Source organism: Trichomycterus rosablanca, chromosome 14 (genome assembly GCF_030014385.1).
Source record: "Trichomycterus rosablanca isolate fTriRos1 chromosome 14, fTriRos1.hap1, whole genome shotgun sequence".
NCBI classification, from domain to species: Eukaryota; Metazoa; Chordata; class Actinopteri; order Siluriformes; family Trichomycteridae; genus Trichomycterus; species Trichomycterus rosablanca.
The window spans coordinates 33,223,965-33,244,421 of NC_086001.1; the positions used below are offsets into that span (position 1 = coordinate 33,223,965).

A 20,457-nucleotide genomic window follows, 5' to 3' on the forward strand; every position below is an offset into this window, starting at 1 on the left:
TGTTACTATATGGAATTATATTAACTAGGGCTGTCAAAGTTAACGCGATAATAATGCATTAACGCGATCTCAATTTAATGCAATTTTTAAAAAAAATAGTGCCGTTAACGCAAATTCTATTTGGCCCTGCGAGTCATCCGTAGTTCATGTTGAGACTTGACCGTGCACGGCATCTCTCATTAAGACAGCGTTTCTCAAATGTAACCGAGCGTCGTAGCATCGTAGCACTTGCTTAATAAAGAAATAAGTACACGGTATATTCACAAGTTGTCGGGAGCAGAACACTTTTATTACTTTTTCTGTTATGGTACCGAATAGCAGACAGCTAGAGTCGTTAGCCAAGCATGCTATTCCATGAACTATAGAAGCCTCAAAGGGTCAAAACATACTCATTTCGTGTAGAAACATCCATCAAACCTTTGTCACGATACAACCACAGAAAAGTCTGTTACAATAACTACGCCTTATCCCACCTGAAGCACAGCTGATCTACAATGTTTGATGATGGAGAAATTTTAATTTACAATCTGACATATATACGAAGTCAAGGGTCTCTGCTGGATAGTATTACTGCCTAGTATGTTAGTAAATAAAACACCCTTACAGTTTTCTCTTGTCCCAGCAGTTTTTAACATAAGTACATTTAGCATAAAATGTGTTCACCATTTTAATTGTAACATTTCACTTAAAAATCCTTGTTTTCTATAACATTTACACAGATTTTTTTTAATGCGATTAATCGCGATTAACTATGAAATTCTGAGATTAATCGCGATTAAAAAATTTAATCGTTTGACAGCCCTAATATTAACAGCTTAATTAGCTGTATTAATTAGCTTAGCTTAATTAGTAAATGACACGCAGACCTGTAAAGAAACATGGTTCTACTTTTGTAATACAAAAAGTAAACATACTACAGTATTTATGAATACATTGTGCTTACTGTAAAATATTTCATGTATTTTCAGTTAGGCTATAAAAAATCATTTTAGCATTAGCTAATATGTTCTAATTCAGATGATAAGTAATTCAGTGTGGTTTGTCATATTTTTATCATATTATAATGGCTCTTAGCTCAACAGACACAAAAGGGGAGATGACACAATAATTATTTTAATAATTAATTGTATGTGTCCAAACTGCGGTATGCTTTCACTGCCTCTCTGGTGTAAACACACTCCGTTTCAACAGGGTAGTGACACACGGCTGGGTATGTTACCTCAGGCAAACGTTTTAGGTCAGAGGAAAAACACTGAGTTCTTAAATTCTCCTCAAAAGGGGCTGGTAAAGATACTTGATGACCTATCATTCATTTCTGCTTATATCGCGTTTGTTTCGCGTTCGGGAGACTCGCAAAGTACGAGCTCGTCATGTTGACAGCTGGATGGATGTTTAAAAATGGCGCTACCGGAAAGGCGAAAGGAACAGACATGCGCAGTAGCGTTGTTATTGTTTACCCTCATTGAAACGGTCTATAGTTCATTACTTACAGATTGCTTATATGTATCTCAACAATCTGATTAGTTTTGAAGTGATTTGGGTGAAAGTATTCCTTTCGTGGGACTTGAGCTCCTCTAATGATTGGATTGTTTGTGGGCTAAGTTATTTGAATGGGTTTAATTACAGTAGACCAAAACTGATCAGTTTAAAACTTTTCATGTTCACTTTTGCCACTTTACTTCAGTATTATTCAGAACTTTTCCTTGTAATACATCTCTGAATGTTGCTAAATAAAAAAATAACGGATGCAGATTAAAAAAAACATCTCCATTTTACTTATTACACATAAACACTGTTGTAACTAAAGCTAGTGTTGTAGAACTACTAACCCTATTTTCCAGAAAAAATTGGAACATTTTTGTTTTGTACCCAAAGGGGTCAATGGCAAATTTTAATAAAATAATTTAATAAAATGGCTACTGACTGACGTAGCTTTAAAACAAATATAAACATGTCTGTTGTAAGCTTTAAACAGTATTACTAAAGGAAATGCATTTTTTCTGGATCTAATACACTGTTCTTCATTATAAATAAGTAAAAGCTGAATCATGAAGAATGGAAACCTTTTTTACTTTGCAGAAATGCAAGATAGAAGCATTTTCACTAGCTGCTACAACTATAAGCATGTGGAATAAGTTTTAACACAAGGGTAGATAATTCATACATGTACCAGCCAGCCCACCATGAATCCTGGTCTCAGACTCAATGTTTGGCAGGGATGACATCCAATCAGAACTGATTTAGTTTTGGAGAGTTAGGGAGAGATCCAATCATAACTACTTTAGTGTATGTGGAGAGGCGGGACAAGCCGGGTAGCCATCCTATCAGTACTAATTTCTTTTCCAGTACCGCTGTAAGACCACACTCGCACAAATTTGATCTGAACCCGGGAAGACCAGACTGGCCTGTGAACTGTTGTTACTCATGGAACTAGGTTAACTCCACAATGTCAACAGGGAGAAAGTGGAGAGCCGATATACTGACACATTTCTCATTTCACGTCGTGAAAAACAAGACGATGTGTAAACCATGTGGGGCGACGATCTCGGGTAAAAACACAACAAATCTGAAACCACATCTGGCACTGCTGGCAGTATAATGGCAACATAATGTCACAGCTGCTTTAACGGTACCCAGTTTTATAAAGAATGTAATATGCAATTTGTTATGAACAATACATATATGTTTCAGGCAGAGCAGGCCTACTGGTCATTAATCTTTTGTTATTGTTATGCTCAATAAGCAGGTCAGGTAAATAAAGATGTTTGAAATAAGTTACATCTGGTTTGTGTGTATTGCACATTCAAACATTAACAATATTCCATAACTGGTTAAAAATGTTTCATTTTGTGTAAGTGTGCATAATTACTTAAATAATTGAAGTGAACTGATGAAAAAGCATTTACATTTTACACCCTTTATATATATTTTAGTCGAGGGCTGGGTGATTTTCACGATTAATTCGGTTAATTCGCATGAACGTTTACACCCGATGTTAGAAATGTGACAATCGCGATTGTTTATATACTTTATATTTGAATTAAAATACCAACATGTCACGAGGCAGAAACTGACCAGACGCTCGCGGAACATAAATCAGGGAAAGTTTAATATCAAAAGGGTGAAAACAGTGTACAAAATCAGGTAGAGTCCAAAACCAGCGGATAAACTAAACAGTAAACGGAAGACAACAAGGATTATACACGGTAACGGTTAGATTCAGAAATAAGGAGCGCAAACACGATCGGCAAAACGAGACTCAAACAGAAGAGTTTAATTAAGATTCACTGAATCAAACACCGCTGAACTGAATCAAAATACGGAGCCGATGAGCGCGATCAGGATTGGCTGACCGGGACATGTGAGTCACGTGACAGTCCGGGGGAGCATGGGAATTGTAGTCCATATAGTTAGAAGCAGACCGTGCCCCCTCCATCCACCCCCAATAACAAGAGGACAAAGTCAAAGCTGAGCTGAGTGATTACTTGATGCCCCCCCATGTAGCTACTGATACAGACTCACTCAGTGGTGGAAACAGTACAGTACACAGGCTCGTGTTCCTTTTAAGAAACCTGTAAAGAACTTTTTGTAGTTCTTTTCCTAATGTAAGGTGGTTCTGCTGCACATTATTTAAAATAAGAGTTGTTTGTGAGATATTCTTATAAAGGATATATGATCACAATGATCTCCTTTGTCTTGGAGGTGTTAAGTACTAGGTCATTGACTTTGCACCATTCACCCAGACATTTCACCTCGTTCCTGTAGGCACATTCATCACCATCTGTGATTAGGCCAACAATTGTGGTGTCAAAATTTGCTGATGACACCACAATTGTTGGCCTAATCACAGATGGTGATGAATGTGCCTACAGGAACGAGGTGAAATGTCTGGGTGAATGGTGCAAAGTCAATGACCTAGTACTTAACACCAAGACAAAGGAGATCTTTGTGGACTTCAGGAGAACAAAGAGGTCAGAACATCACCCCCTTCACATCTCTGGAGAAGTAGTGGAACGTGTGGAGAGTGTGAAATTCCTTGGGGTTCACATATCCAACAATCTAACATAGACAAAGAACACCTCGTACCTGAACAGAAGGGCACATCAGAGACTCTATTTCCTGAGAAAGCTAAAACAAGCTCAGCTTCCTCAAAAACTCCTGGTGAACTTCTACCGCAGCACCATCGAGAGCGTCCTCTCCAACTGCATGACTGTGTGGTACTCCAGCTGCACAGCCTCAGAGAGGAAGGACCTACGTCGGGTGGTCAGAGCGGCGGAACGTATAATCGGGACCGAACTCCCCAACTTGGACAGTGTTTACAACAACCGTTTACAGAACAAGGCCGACAGCATCAGTAAGGATGCAACACACCTTGGGAACTATCTGTTTTCCCTGTTACCATCTGGGAGGCGGTACAGAGCTATTCGTGCACACATGAACAGACTGAGGAACAGCTTCTTCCCAAGAGCTGTGGCCTCCATCACCCATCTCAACACCTCATAGACTGTGAACTCGAACACTGCATATTTGCACATCTTCATACAACCATTCTCTCACTCAACATAAATCATCATTTCTGAAACTGAACTGGTATCTCCACATAGCACAGTCACTTTATATATTCATATTCACCCATAATTTATTTTATTTATCTTGAATCCATACTTTAAATTGTACTGGTTATTGTGTAAATATCCATATGCTTATGTAAATACGTTTGCCTCTTTTTAAATATCCATATGCTTAAATATCCATATGCTTATGTAAATACTTTTGCTTCTTTCGGAGAGTGTCAAACTAAATTTCGTTGTATGCAAGTATAATGACAATAAAGGTTCTTCTTCTTCTTCTTCTTCTTCTTCTATAGATAATTCAGATTTCTATTTTGTTTTAATTATTGTTAATTATTGTGATATTGTTTTTGTTATAAGTTTGAGTCCCTTGAAAGGATAATTATAGGTGGTGCTGTTACTATTTTTGCACTTCTGCAGTCTTTTAAATTACAATGCAAAAAAAAAAGAAATTTGAGTCTTGTTTCAATTGCATTATACAAGAACAAAGAAAAACTAAATCGTAATCAACAATCGGTTATAATTTTAAAATAATAGAGATTTTTTTATTTGGCAAAATCGCACCAGCCTTATTTTAGTCGACTGAAACTAAAACTAGACTAAAACTAAAACAATTCAGATGACTAAATTATGACTAAAACTAAATTACATTTTAGTCAAAAGACTATGACTAAAACTAAATCAAAATTTGCTGTCAAAATTAACACTGACGGGTGGTTCCATGAGTAACCCAAAAAATAGGTCCAGACAGTGTAGATCTTTAACCATAGAGGTTTCTGAAGGCTTCTGCTAACGGTAAAAACAATCAAACCTTTTAAGATGAATTTAGTCCGTTGCAGCTGGTTGAATGGAGTTAGTGTAGAATTATGTACAAAGATCTAATGAAATATAGATGAACTGGCCGGTTAGCTCAGTTGGTTAGAGCATGGTGCTAATAACGCCAAGGTTGCGGGTTCGATCCCCGTACGAACCACATCCACTTTTGGACTTAAACTAACAAACAAGTGATCCTTCTAACTAGCAGGTCCTATTGATCTGGACTTCAAACGTTGTCTCTGACAAGTGTGAGATCTTTTTAATGCCCCTCTCATTCAGGTCAGAAACATGCCATTATTTTAATTAGCCAAACTTAATGACCCTTCTGTAAATGGTTTAATGTGCACACTGCTGCTACTGGCTTGTTTTTCTTTTCTACAATGTAAGTTCAGACCTTCAGGTTCATGTTATTTGAGATCTCTACATAGATTTCTTCCTCATGTACAGAAAGACGCAGTTCAGTTTGAGAAGCTCACAGCGGGAGAGCGAGTGCGTCAAATGAATCAAATGAGTCGATTCTTTAATCCGGTTCTTTAAGTCGAACGACAATAATAGACTCGAAAGAGTCGATTCACTAAGTTGATAGTACTCAGCAATGAGCAGTTGGAAGCTGAAGGAGTCGATTCTTTTTGATGAAGCCAACATTTTATATGTTATACACAATACTTAAAAGAGTCGGATCACTATCGTTAGCTGTCATTTAAAAATTAATCGCGGGTCAATACAGAGACAAACCATCTCATCTAATACAAAATAGAATAAATAATGTATAACAGTTTAATGATGCACCATACATACAGTGAAGCAAAAATAACATTCAAAGCTCAACACATAAAAATACATCAAATCACCTAAATATTATCTACTTAACACATACAGCAAAAACATGTGAATGTGGAAGCATGTGTGTATGTGTGTGTGTGTGTGTGTGTATTGTGTATCTGTGTGTGTGTGTGTGTTTATGAATACCAATAGAATAGATACGTATGTTAGACACGTATAGATACATGAAGTGATGTAAACACACATATTAACTCCTCAGCAATAGAGTGATACAGGGCTAATGGAGATGTTTTACTGCTAAGCTGCTGTTCAACTCCAGTCCAGTTGGTGGCGCTGGTGCATCTTAAGTTGTTCTGCCAACCGCCATTAAACATCATAAGAAGAACAAGAAGCTGCTGTGTTTGTACTGTAGAGCCTCATCTGTAAGTAAAATATGTATTTAATTATAACCCTTATATTTAATTATAACCACATTCTAATTAATAATAAAACTAGAGTTCATAATAAAACATCACTGTGAGGATTTGAGGAGCTTTAACTCCAGTTTTATTTAAACAAACAAACTATTAGCTGCTCCGCTAACTGTTAGCATCACACATGATTCAGTACTGATGAACCGATTCATTTGAACCGATCCAGCAAAATGAATCAATTGAGCGGAACTGACTGAGTTTCAGTGATATTTTTAAACTTTGTTTACAGTTGAACTTTGTTTACAGTTGAACTTTGTTTATAGTTGAACTTTGTTTATAGTTGAACTTTGTTTACAGTAATAAGCAAAACAAATTGTTATCAGGTGTCACCCCGACATCCATGAAGAACACTTACTCTAGTACTAATCTTGTGATTTTGAGATAATTTTACTGTAGAAATTCTAAATAACTTTTTGCTGCCTGGTGCCCACAGTAGCTTCAGTTCATAACAATAACAACAGCCAGTTACAACAGTCTAAAGAATTTCCCTTTAATTATGAATACAGCACATCTATCTATCTGTCTGTCTGTCTATTAGATCTTTAATAATGCTATCAGCAGAAGAGGGAGACGTCACCCCTGTGGATCTACAACATGAAGAATTCCAGAAGAAAATAATAAAAAAGGAGGAAGATGATGATGATGATTTCTTCTGTAAGTAAATATGGAGCATGATGCCACTTTTCCACCAGACAGTGAGGTACAGTACAGTATGGTACAGTACAGTGTGGTACAGTACAGTGTGGTACAGTACAGTGTGGTACAGTGTAGTACAGTACAGTGTGGTACAGTACAGTGTGGTACAGTACAGTGTGGTACAGTGTAGTATGGTACAGTACAGTGTGGTACAGTACAGTATGGTACAGTACAGTGTGGTACAGTATGGTACAGTACAGTGTGGTACAGTGTAGTACAGTGTGGTACAGTACAGTATGGTACAGTACAGTGTGGTACAGTACAGTATGGTACAGTACAGTGTGGTACAGTATGGTACAGTACAGTGTGGTACAGTGTAGTACAGTACAGTATGGTACAGTACAGTGTGGTACAGTGTAGTACAGTGTAGTACAGTACAGTATGGTACAGTACAGTGTGGTACAGTACAGTATGGTACAGTACAGTGTGGTACAGTGTAGTACAGTGTGGTACAGTACAGTGTGGTACAGTACAGTATGGTACAGTACAGTGTGGTACAGTGTAGTACAGTACAGTATGGTACAGTACAGTGTAGTACAGTACAGTATGGTACAGTACAGTGTGGTACAGTATGGTACAGTACAGTGTGGTACAGTGTAGTACAGTACAGTATGGTACAGTACAGTGTGGTACAGTGTAGTACAGTACAGTGTGGTACAGTGCAGTATGGTACAGTACAGTATGGTACAGTACAGTATGGTACAGTACAGTGTGGTTAGTATTGGAGTCACTAATCAGTAGAAATAATTAGGGAAAGTGGATAGTGAGATTAGAACCTATACTGTACCGTACTGTCCTGTGCTGCTACACTCCAGTCTGGATTTAAGTTTTAATCTAACTAGGATTTATTTATAATTAGAAAATCAAACCCACAACCTTCAGTTTCCTCCAGTTGTTGAGATTCTTCTTCTCATATTGATGAATTTCAGGTGAAGTCACTTTAATCCCTGCAGAACTTGTGGCTTCTGTGGAACTGCTCTTCTCAGAGGACCAACAGTGTGGAGGTTTCCAGATGAAGCCTGTGAAGAAAGAAGAACCTGAAGATAAAGATGAACTCAGTAAGACTTGAGCAAAATCATTTCTCCTCATTTGCTCGTGTCTGAATGTCTTGTAATATTTTAGTATATTTAGTGCATAAGTGAGCAGGTGAGTGAAATGAGGAGACAGAAGATAAAGAAGATTAAACAGATCATGCTGACTGTACCGTGTTTACACTAGTATATAATTACAGAGTAATGCCAGGTGAATACAAGTGGCTGAATGATTGGGTAATGAATGAGAGGAAATAAAGTCGAGTATATAAGCTGATATATTCAATATATACATGACTGTTTGTGCTGATGGTCCTGGAGAGATGAGTCTGCACCTTCCATCCAGATCTTAACTCTTCTCCTTTTTTTACAAAGTGTTGCAGGCCTGAAATGCAGGAATGGATGTTTATTAATAAATGAAATGAAGTTGAGCAGATAAAAGATGAAACATCTCAGCTTCATCCTGTCCGACATCAAATGAAAGTCAAAGTCTGTGTTTATATTATTATTTGCTTTTTCCATACTGTCCCAACTTTTTCTGATTTGGGGTTGTATTGTTATTATTATTATTATTAAATCTGCTGAAACCCTGTTTGAACAAATTTTTATAGGTCGTGTTTTTGACAGATAGTATAGAAGTACGTGTCTGTTAGTTCTAACTTAAGTGCTTAATAAAGAAGTTGGTCGTTACTACCAACAATAACAAACTTTTTTTTTTTTCTTCACAAAACAAAGAGATTTCAGGTGAAGGAACCTCGATCCCTGTGGAACACGTCACCTCTGAGGAACACCTCACCCCAGAGGACCAACAGTGTGGAGGTTTCCAGATGAAGCCTGTGAAGAAGGAAGAACCTGAAGATAAAGATGAACTCAGTAAGATATTTTTGATCTTGAGTAAAATAAGATTTGGATTGAATAGAATCAGAGGAACCTGGGATGAAGCATCATACAGTGAAAGCTTGTATTGTGCTCATGCAGATCAGTGTGAGCAGGAAATGATGAATGCAGGATGAATCACGTTACAGGACTTTAGCATCAGATCTCAGTTTAACAATTACTAACAGTATTTATTATTTATAATGTTATAAATGTTTTTGATTATTTATAATGTTATAAATGTATTTGATTATTTATAATGTTATAAATGTATTTGATAATTTATAATGTTATAAATGTGTTTGATTATTTATAATGTTATAAATGTGTTTAATTATTTATAATGTTATAAATGTATTTATTATTTATAATGTTATAAATGTATTTGATAATTTATAATGTTATAAATGTGTTTAATTATTTATAATGTTATAAATGTATTTATTATTTATAATGTTATAAATGTATTTATTATTTATAATGTTATAAATGTGTTTAATTATTTATAATGTTATAAATGTGTTTAATTATTTATAATGTTATAAATGTATTTGATAATTTATAATGTTATAAATGTGTTTAATTATTTATAATGTTATAAATGTATTTATTATTTATAATGTTATAAATGTGTTTGATTATTTATAATGTTATAAATGTATTTATTATATATAATGTTATAAATGTATTTGATAATTTATAATGTTGTAAATGTGTTTGATTATTTATAATGTTATAAATGTATTTATTATATATAATGTTATAAATGTATTTGATAATTTATAATGTTGTAAATGTGTTTGATTATTTATAATGTTATAAATGTATTTATTATATATAATGTTATAAATGTATTTGATAATTTATAATGTTGTAAATGTGTTTGATTATTTATAATGTTATAAATGTGTTTAATTATTTATAATGTTATAAATGTATTTATTATATATAATGTTATAAATGTATTTGATAATTTATAATGTTGTAAATGTGTTTAATTATTTATAATGTTATAAATGTATTTATTATTTATAATGTTATAAATGTATTTATTATTTATAATGTTATAAATGTGTTTAATTATTTATAATGTTATAAATGTGTTTAATTATTTATAATGTTATAAATGTATTTGATAATTTATAATGTTATAAATGTGTTTAATTATTTATAATGTTATAAATGTATTTATTATTTATAATGTTATAAATGTATGTGATTATTTATAATGTTATAAATGTATTTGATTATTTATAATGTTATAAATGTATTTGATTATTTATGTTATAAATGTATTTATTATTTATAATGTTATAAATGTATTTGATTATTTATAATGTTATAAATGTATTTGATTATTTATAACGTTATAAATGTATTTATTATTTATAATGTTATAAATGTATTTATTATTTATAATGTTATAAATGTATTTGATTATTTATAATGTTATAAATGTATTTGATTATTTATAATGTTATAAATGTATGTGATTATTTATAATGTTATAAATGTATTTATTATTTATAATGTTATAAATGTATTTGATTATTTATAATGTTATAAATGTATGTGATTATTTATAATGTTATAAATGTATTTGATTATTTATAATGTTATAAATGTATTTATTATTTATAATGTTATAAATGTATGTGATTATTTATAATGTTATAAATGTATGTGATTATTTATAATGTTATAAATGTATGTGATTATTTATAATGTTATAAATGTGTTTGATTATTTATAATGTTATAAATGTATTTTATCATTTATAATGGTATAAATGTGTTTAATTATTTATAATGTTATAAATGTGTTTGATTATTTATAATGTTATAAATGTTTTTCATTATTTATAATGTTATAAATGTATTTGATTATTTATAATGTTATAAATGTATTTATTATTTATAATGTTATAAATGTATGTGATTATTTATAATGTTATAAATGTATGTGATTATTTATAATGTTATAAATGTATGTGATTATTTATAATGTTATAAATGTATTTATTATTTATAATGTTATAAATGTATTTGATTATTTATAATGTTATAAATGTATGTGATTATTTATAATGTTATAAATGTATTTATTATTTATAATGTTATAAATGTATTTGATTATTTATAATGTTATAAATGTATTTATTATTTATAATGTTATAAATGTATTTGATTATTTATAATGTTATAAATGTATGTGATTATTTATAATGTTATAAATGTATTTATTATTTATAATGTTATAAATGTATTTGATTATTTATAATGTTATAAATGTATTTGATTATTTATAATGTTATAAATGTATGTGATTATTTATAATGTTATAAATGTATTTATTATTTATAATGTTATAAATGTATTTGATTATTTATAATGTTATAAATGTATGTGATTATTTATAATGTTATAAATGTATTTGATTATTTATAATGTTATAAATGTATTTGATTATTTATGTTATAAATGTATTTATTATTTATAATGTTATAAATGTATTTGATTATTTATAATGTTATAAATGTATTTTATTATTTATAACGTTATAAATGTATTTATTATTTATAATGTTATAAATGTATTTATTATTTATAATGTTATAAATGTATTTGATTATTTATAATGTTATAAATGTATTTGATTATTTATAATGTTATAAATGTATGTGATTATTTATAATGTTATAAATGTATTTATTATTTATAATGTTATAAATGTATTTGATTATTTATAATGTTATAAATGTATGTGATTATTTATAATGTTATAAATGTATTTGATTATTTATAATGTTATAAATGTATTTGATTATTTATGTTATAAATGTATTTATTATTTATAATGTTATAAATGTATTTGATTATTTATAATGTTATAAATGTATTTTATTATTTATAACGTTATAAATGTATTTATTATTTATAATGTTATAAATGTATTTGATTATTTATAATGTTATAAATGTATTTGATTATTTTCTGCTTCAGAACTGAACAAGGATTTCTGCTGCTCCTCGTGTCTACGTTCCTCTACAACCCAAAATCAGCTCCACAATCACATCAAGAGCTGCAACCATGATAAATATGAGACTCTGGTGAAGATTAAGACCGAACATGAGGATCTGACGCCCACCAGAAGCTCCAGTAATCAGCAAACGTCCTCTGGTACTGTCAGCATTAACACCTCTCTCAGTCCCACACAGGAAGAAGGAAACGTCTGCTCACAGTGTGGGAAGAGCTTCAGGTTCCTGAGTCATCTCAAAATACACCAGCGCATTCACACAGGAGAGAAACCATATCAATGCTCACAGTGTGGAAAGAGTTTTAATACACAGAGTGATCTCAAAAAACACCAGCGCATTCACACTGGAAAGAAACCGTATCAGTGCTCACAATGTGGAAAGAGTTTTAAAACACAGAGTTATCTTAAAATACACCAGCGCATTCACACTGGAGAGAAACCGTATCAGTGTGCACAGTGTGGAAAGAGTTTTATTACACAGGGTAATCTAAAAAAACACCAGCACATTCACACTGGAGAGAAACCGTATCAGTGTTCACAGTGTGGAAAGAGTTTTAATCAACAGAGTGATTTGAAAAGACACCAGCGCATTCACACTGGAGAGAAACCCTATCAGTGCTCACAGTGTGAGAAGAGTTTTAATCAACAGAGTGCTCTCAAAACACACAAGCGCATTCACACTGGAGAGAAACCGTATCAGTGCTCACAGTGTGGAAAGAGTTTTATTGGACAGAGTGAGCTCAAAACACACCAGCGCATTCACACTGGAGAGAAACCGTATCAGTGCTTACAGTGTGGAAAGAGTTTTAATCAACATAATGAGTTGAAAAGACACCAGCGCATTCACACTGGAGAGAAACCGTATCAGTGCTCACAGTGTGGAAAGAGTTTTAATATAAAGAGTAATCTCAAATTACACCAGCGCATTCACACTGGAGAGAAACCTTATCAGTGCTCACAGTGTGGAAAGAGTTTTAATACACAGAGTCATTTTAAAATACACCAGCGTGTTCACACTGGAGAGAAACCGTATCAGTGCTTACAGTGTGGAAAGAGTTTTAATATGAAGAGTAATCTCAAAATACACCAGCGCGTTCACACTAGAGAGAAACCATACCAGTGGTCACAGTGTGGAAAGAGTTTGAATTAGGGATGCATCAATACCATTTTTTCCCAACCGAGTACAAGTACATGTATTTTTGTACTTGCCGATACCGTTACCTTTTTAGAATGATGCAATCTGGAGCATTATGGAATAGTGCAATGGAAAAGTTTATTTGTTCCTTTGAGTACACGCACTGAACAGAAACCAACAGTCTCACAAATACAGTTTTTTAAAAACAAAAACACACGTGAGAAGTGACGAGAAGTTTAATGATACCACGTCCAAAAATGCACGTCAACAAATAGCGAGTGATCAAAGTGTTTGTGCGCTGATGCGATGAAATCAAGGAAGAAAAATAAATGAATCTGAGTGGATTTGGCAACACGAATAGCATGGATTGTTCTGTAGTGAGTTAGAGGTTAATAAATATTTTTGCAATGTTGGTGATTTGTTGTTATGTTTTGTAGAGAACGATCAGGTCAGAAATACTGTAAAATGTGTGTGTGTGCTGGTGTATTCTGATATAAACTATATTATCCCCCTGTCCCACCTGTTTACACTCCTCTCTCCTGCGTTTCCCCTCACACCGTATCCTGCGTTCTCATTGGCTGTTCGACATGTCACTCATTCCCAGCCGAGCGCTCGACGAGCCGGTCGGCTCGAGTTGCTGAATAGTTCACACTTGGTGATCGAGAGCCGAGTTTTAAGCACACGGTATCGGATGTTTAGTATCAGAGCCTCGTTTGCGAGTACGAGTACAAGTTAATGAGCGCGGTATCTGGCAAATACCCGATACCAGCATCGGTACTCATGCATCTCTAGTTTTAATGTAAAGAGTAATCTCAAATTACACCATCGCATTCACACTGGAGAGAAACCATATCAGTGCTCACAGTTACCACTTTTCCACCAAAAGCACCATGGTTCTTGAACCGGTTCTGTTCAGGTTTCTCAGAACCTTGGTGTTCTGTAGAGAACCGACATGCGTTTCCACCAGTTTTTGAGAACCAAGCTTACGTCATCATCAGTGGGCGTTACTTAACGAAAGTTAAAGAGTCGTACCATCATGGCGGAGCTTGTAGATTATCTGTGAGCATTTGTGCTGTTACAGATGTTTGTTTTTGTCTCACTTGTTGTTTTCTTTAGTTCATTGACGTGAGAAGCGTTTTGCGCTTCGCTTTCACCGCAACTCTCAGTGCAAATAGCCGATTTGATCAGCACTGCTATAAAACATCACTAAAGTTCCACAACACGAACATCCATCTGTGTCAAATAACCATCAAATCCAGCCTAAAGGCTCCACATATATCTGTGTTTAGCTGGATTTACTTCAAGTGTGGTGTTTATGCAGCTCGAGGTTCTCAGGAGAGTCAAAAAAGCTTCACGTAAAAAATTAAGTGTAAAGTGGCTGAATGTACTAAAATACGACATAGAAACACGATTACACGTTATAAGTGCGCTGTACTGCCCAAATTCATCGCTTAGTGTTTTAGTATAATAAGCCACGTTATGGTTTATTTTTCACGTTAAGCGTTGTTCGTTCTGTCCGGGTCACTTTTACCGCGTCATATCACACACTTCATCTTTTTAAAGGCGCTTTGAAAATATCAGCAACAAAATCCAATCAGGTGGATTTTAAAAGATAAAAATGCAGCATTAAGCTCCATACGAGACACCAGCAGACGCCACTGTTGCTGTCGCTATTCTGTACAACATGACACACCCACATGTGACGTCACGGTTCAGGCTGAAAAACCAAGTATTCTGTGGGGCCAGATTGAAAAAAAATTTAACCGGTTCCAAATCAAGTTCAGGAACCGGAACGGACCGGAACCGGTGGAAAAGGGGTAACAGTTTTAATCAACAGAGTGCTTTCATAATTCACCAGCGCATTCACACTGGAGATAAACCGTTTCAGTGCTTACAGTGTGGAAAGAGTTTTAATATAAAGAGTGAGCTTAAAATACACCAGCGCATTCAAAGTGAAGAGAAACCGTATCAGTGCTCACTGTGTGGGAAGAGTTTTAATACAATGAGTGAGCTTAAAATACACCAGCACATTCACAGTGGGGAGAAACTGTATCAGTGTTTACAGTGTGGAAAGAGTTTTAATCAACAGAGTCAAAACACACAAGCGCATTTACACTGGAGAGAAACCATATGGGTGCTCACAGTGTGGAAAGAGTTTTAATATACAGTGGGGCCAAAAAGTATTTAGTCAGCCACTGATTGTGCAAGTTCTCCTACTTAAAAAGATGAGAGAGGTCTGTAATTTTGAGAGACAAAATGAGAAAAAAAATCCAGGAAATCACATTGTAGGATTTTTAAAGAATTTATTTGTAAATTATGGTGGAAAATAAGTATTTGGTCAATAACAAAAGTTCAACTCAATACTTTGTAACATAACCTTTGTTGGCAATGACAGAGGTGAAACGTTTCCTGTAAGTCTTCACCAGGTTTGCACACACTGTAGCTGGTATTTTGGCCCATTCCTCCATGCAGATCTCCTCTAGAGCAGTGATGTTTTGGGGCTGTCGCTGGGCAACACGGACTCCACAAATTTTCTATGGGGTTGAGGTCTGGAGACTGGCTAGGCCACTCCAGGACATTGAAATGCTTTTTACAGAGCCACTCCTTCGTTGCCCGAGCGGTGTGTTTGAGATCATTGTCATGCTGGAAGACCCAGCCACGTTCCATCTTCAATGCTGTCACTGATGGAAGGAGGTTTTGGCTTAAAATCTCACGATACATGGCCCCGTTCATTCTTCCCTTAACACGGATCAGTCGTCCTGTCCCCTTTGCAGAAAAACAGCCCCAAAGCATGATGTTTCCACCCCCATGCTTCACAGTAGGTATGGTGTGCAACTCAGCATTCTTCCTCCTCCAAACACGATGAGTTTTTACCAAAAAGTTCCATTTTGGTTTCATCTGACCACATGATATTCTCCCAATCCTCTTCTGGATCATCCATATGCTCTCTGGCAAACTTCAGACGGGACTGGACATGTACTGGCTTAAGCAGGGGGACACGCCTGGCACTGCAGGATTTGAGTCCCTCTCTGCGTAGTGTGTTACTGATGGTAGCCTTTGTTACTTTGGTCCCAGCTCTCTGCAGGTCATTTATCAGGTCCCTCCGTGTAGTTCTGGGATTTTTGCTCACCGTTCTCATGATCATTTTGACCCCACGGGATGAGATCTTGACCCTCAATGGTCTTGTATGTATTCCATTTTCTTACAATTGCTCTCACAGTTGATTTATTCACACCAACCTGCTTGCCTATTGTAGATTCACTCTTCCCAGCCTAATGCAGGTCTACAATTTTCTTCCTGGTGTCCTTCGACAGCTCTTTGGTCTTGGCCAAAGTTGAGTTTGGAGTCTGACTGTTTGAGGCTGTGGACAGGTGTCTTTTATACAGATAATGAGGTCAAACAGGTGCCATTAATACAGGTAACGAGTGGAGGACAGAAGAGTGTCTTAAAGAAGAAGTTACAGGTCTGTGAGAGCCAGAAATCTTGCTTGTTTGTGGGTGACCAAATACTTATTTTCCACCATAATTTACAAATAAATTCTTTAAAAATCCTACAATGTGATTTCCTGGATTTTTTTTTCTCATTTTGTCTCTCATAGTTGAAGTGTACCTATGATGAAAATTACAGACCTCTCTCATCTTTCTAAGTAGGAGAACTTGCACAATCAGTGGCTGACTAAATACTTTTTGGCCCCACTGTACTTGAGCAGTTGCTACAGTCTGGGCAAATGGCCACCTATCCAGTCTAGAATTAGTATTGTTATGGTCATTTATGTGTCATTTATGTATTTTGCTTGTTATTGCTTGTTTGCTAATAAAATATCTACATATTGAACCTTAATCCTCGGTCTCATTGTTGATTCCTGAAAGCTTCTGTCCTGTTTTTAGATAAATTAAAACATGTCCCAGTCAGTGTACTGAAGAGCAGAGAAGGCTACCGCTAGCCAGGTCTTTACCTGTTTTAGTTCTGGTCTGTAGCGACTGGTGAGCGGTCTGTACGCTGGAATCAACATAACAGAGGTGTGGTCTGAGTACCACAAAGTCCACATAGGAGTGAGTAAACTGACATTGTTCAGCTCACGTATGGCACTGAGGTAAAAGATGTTTGGTATAATAAGAACATCAAAATTTTTCGAGGTTTTGTTGGTTCATTGGTTAAAAAAGTCTCCATATAGATATCATATCACTAATTACACTTAGCTCTGATTGCTAAATGCAGTTCTGTGTTCAGCTAAATTGAGGATATCAACATTTTCCTCAGGCATGTTGTTACATTTTAACAAAAAGCATCCATTTTTTGCTAAGATAACAATAACTACACTTAGCATTGTGTTGTACTGGAATTCTGGGTTCAGCTAGTAGTGATATCATAATACAAGTCCAGTGATAGCTGAGTGATTTAGGTACTGGACTAGTAAACAGAAGGTTGCTGGTTCAAGCCCAAGTTGCCACTGTTGGGTCCCTGAGCAAGGCCCTTAACCAGACCTGCCAACATGTACGCATTTTGCGTAACGGGCACGCATTTTGACCTCCTAGTACGCTTGTACGATTCCATGTTCTAAAGTACGCATATCGTTTGATCTCGCATTTTGCCAGTTTCAGTCAAGTTGTCACCAGGTTGTCACTGAAGTTGATTCCGCCGCTGAGCCACAGAGATCTGCGCGTAAGCGGAGTGCTTTCGGCCAATCAGAGCGCTTCATTTTCACCCAGCCACCCCGCCCCGCCTCGCGCTTCAGTCAGCGACCTTATTAATGATGAGACCCGCCGCGGACTGCAGTATGAATGGGATTTCTCACAACGCGAATCATGGCGTCCGTACAAGGATAAAGTCCCGCCCTTCAACAAAAAGAGCCAATCAGCTTGCTGCTTGTGCCGAGAGCGGAGGGGGGTCAGCGTGCTAGTAGTGACGCCCCCCCCCCTCGCTGTGTAGTTGTGCGCAGGCGCAGTAGCCATAACAAGTCGAAAAATCGCGTTTTTTGTGCATTATTGAGAAACACGCTACAAACTGTTCATGAGGTTTTTATCAGATTTTATCAAAATGATGTAAAATATGTTGTTCAAATGGTAATCCCCTTTTGCCTGTTGAGCCGATAACATTGAAAAGGTCAAATTAAGACGTTGAGTTAGCCCAAAATTAACCCGACGGTGTTGTTAACCAGTCGTCAAGGTTACAAGGTTCATCTATTCAGTATGTGTTGCAATTGTAACCATCACCTTTCCCTGTATTCCTACAATTTTAATGTTTTTATTATTTTTTTTACATAGAATGTCTTCAGTTTACTTTTATTTCTGACAAAATTCTCAGGTGGAATGAGTTTCCATGGGCTATACCTCTTGTACTATAGTTTATTTTCATTGCAATGTTGGGTGTGTGGTGTGATTGCAGTAACTGTCCAAAAGTAATGGTTATATGCTTATGTATCAAGTATCAAGTCCATCAAGTATCAAATCTAAGTGGTGGGCGGGTGGTGGTGAACTGGACTCATTTTCCTCAGTTCTGTTGGTACATTCATTAAAAAAGTCTCCATGTTGATAATATATCGCTAATTACACTTTGGACATTGATAGTTTGTTGATATTCTGTATTCAGATGTATTGGGAACATTAACATTTTACTCAGGTATGTTGGTACATTTAAACAAGAAGTCTCTATATTGCTAAAATACAGAGGTGGAAAGAGTACTAAAATATTGTACTCAAGTAAAAGTACTATTACTATTACTTTAACCGGTCTCAGGTGACTTATCAGGTGGATATTTGTGCTTGTAGGACTGGCTTGTTTTTCTTTTCTACAATGTAAGTTCAGACCTTCAGGTTCATGTTATTTGAGATCTCTACATAGATTCTTCCTCATGTGCAGAAAGACGCAGTTCAGTTTGGGAAGCTCACAGCGGGAGAGCGAGTGAGTCTGCGCGTTCAAATGAGTCGATTCTTTAACCCGGTTCTTTAAATCAAACGACAGGAATAGATTAGAAAAAGTCAATTCACTAAGTTGAAAGTACTCAGCAATGAGCCGTTGGAAGCTGAAGGAGTCGATTCTTTTTTTAACATTTTATATGTTATACAAAATACTTAAAAGAGTCGGATCACTATCGTTAGCTGTCATTTACAAATGAATCGCGGGTCAATACAGAGACAAACCATCTCATCTAATACAAAATAGAATAAATAATGTACAACAGTTTAATGATGCACCATACATACAGTGAAGCAAAACACAAAAACCCTTAAACTTGTAAAAAGCTTCACTTAAATAATAATAAAATGTCAAAAATACATCAAATCACCTAAATATTATCTACAGAACACATACAGCAAAACATGTGAATGTGGAAGCATGTGTGTATTGTGTGTGTGTGTGTGTGCATGCTAATGAATATTAATAGAATAGATACGTATGTTATACATGAGGTGATGTAGACACACATATTAACTCCTCAGCAATAATAATGATACACTATGTGGCAAAAATTATTTAAACACCTTACCATGAGCTTGTTGGATCTCATTTAAAAAACAACAGTATTAAAATCAGGTGACTTCTGTGTGATCATTAGTGACTTGTGATCTCCTGAACAGGTGCACAAACATCAAATCATCTGCTTCAGAGCGACATGGAGGGACGGGCCAACTGTGTCCTGAACTTAATGCAATTTTCCAACAGTGGAACGTTTTGTTGTGATTTTGATACTTGGGTGGCAATGTTTAACTAAAATTACTTTTATTTAGTGTTTAAAACTTCTAAATGACCTCAGTTTTTTTCAATTGATTTCAGTCAATTATATTAATCAAGTAAGTTTAAATCACTTGAGATGATAAAGTCTGAAGTTGTGTGTGTATTTTTCTTTTTGGCTTTATTTACTTTTAGTTTTTGTGGTGTCAGGGTTCCATGGTGTAATGGTTAGCACTTTGGACTCTGAATCCAGCGATCCGAGTTCAAATCTCGGTGGGACCTTACTGCTTTTACTTGGGGACTGGTGTGAGGTCCAAGAATGAGAAACATTAGCAGTTTCAGGATGGTAGCATTCAGCGCATGTGCAGT

The 20,457-nt window shown here is 35.1% G+C and overlaps 1 non-coding gene and 1 pseudogene across 1 annotated transcript; one reads left to right on the top strand and one right to left on the bottom strand.

Annotated features, from left to right (window-relative positions):
• LOC134326480 (E3 ubiquitin/ISG15 ligase TRIM25-like) overlaps positions 1-20,457 on the bottom strand; it is a 514,462-nt pseudogene that overhangs the window by 323,582 nt on the left and 170,423 nt on the right.
• Positions 20,299-20,370, top strand: trnaq-cug (transfer RNA glutamine (anticodon CUG)). The gene has a single exon. It is a non-coding gene; the product is annotated as a tRNA-Gln (tRNA).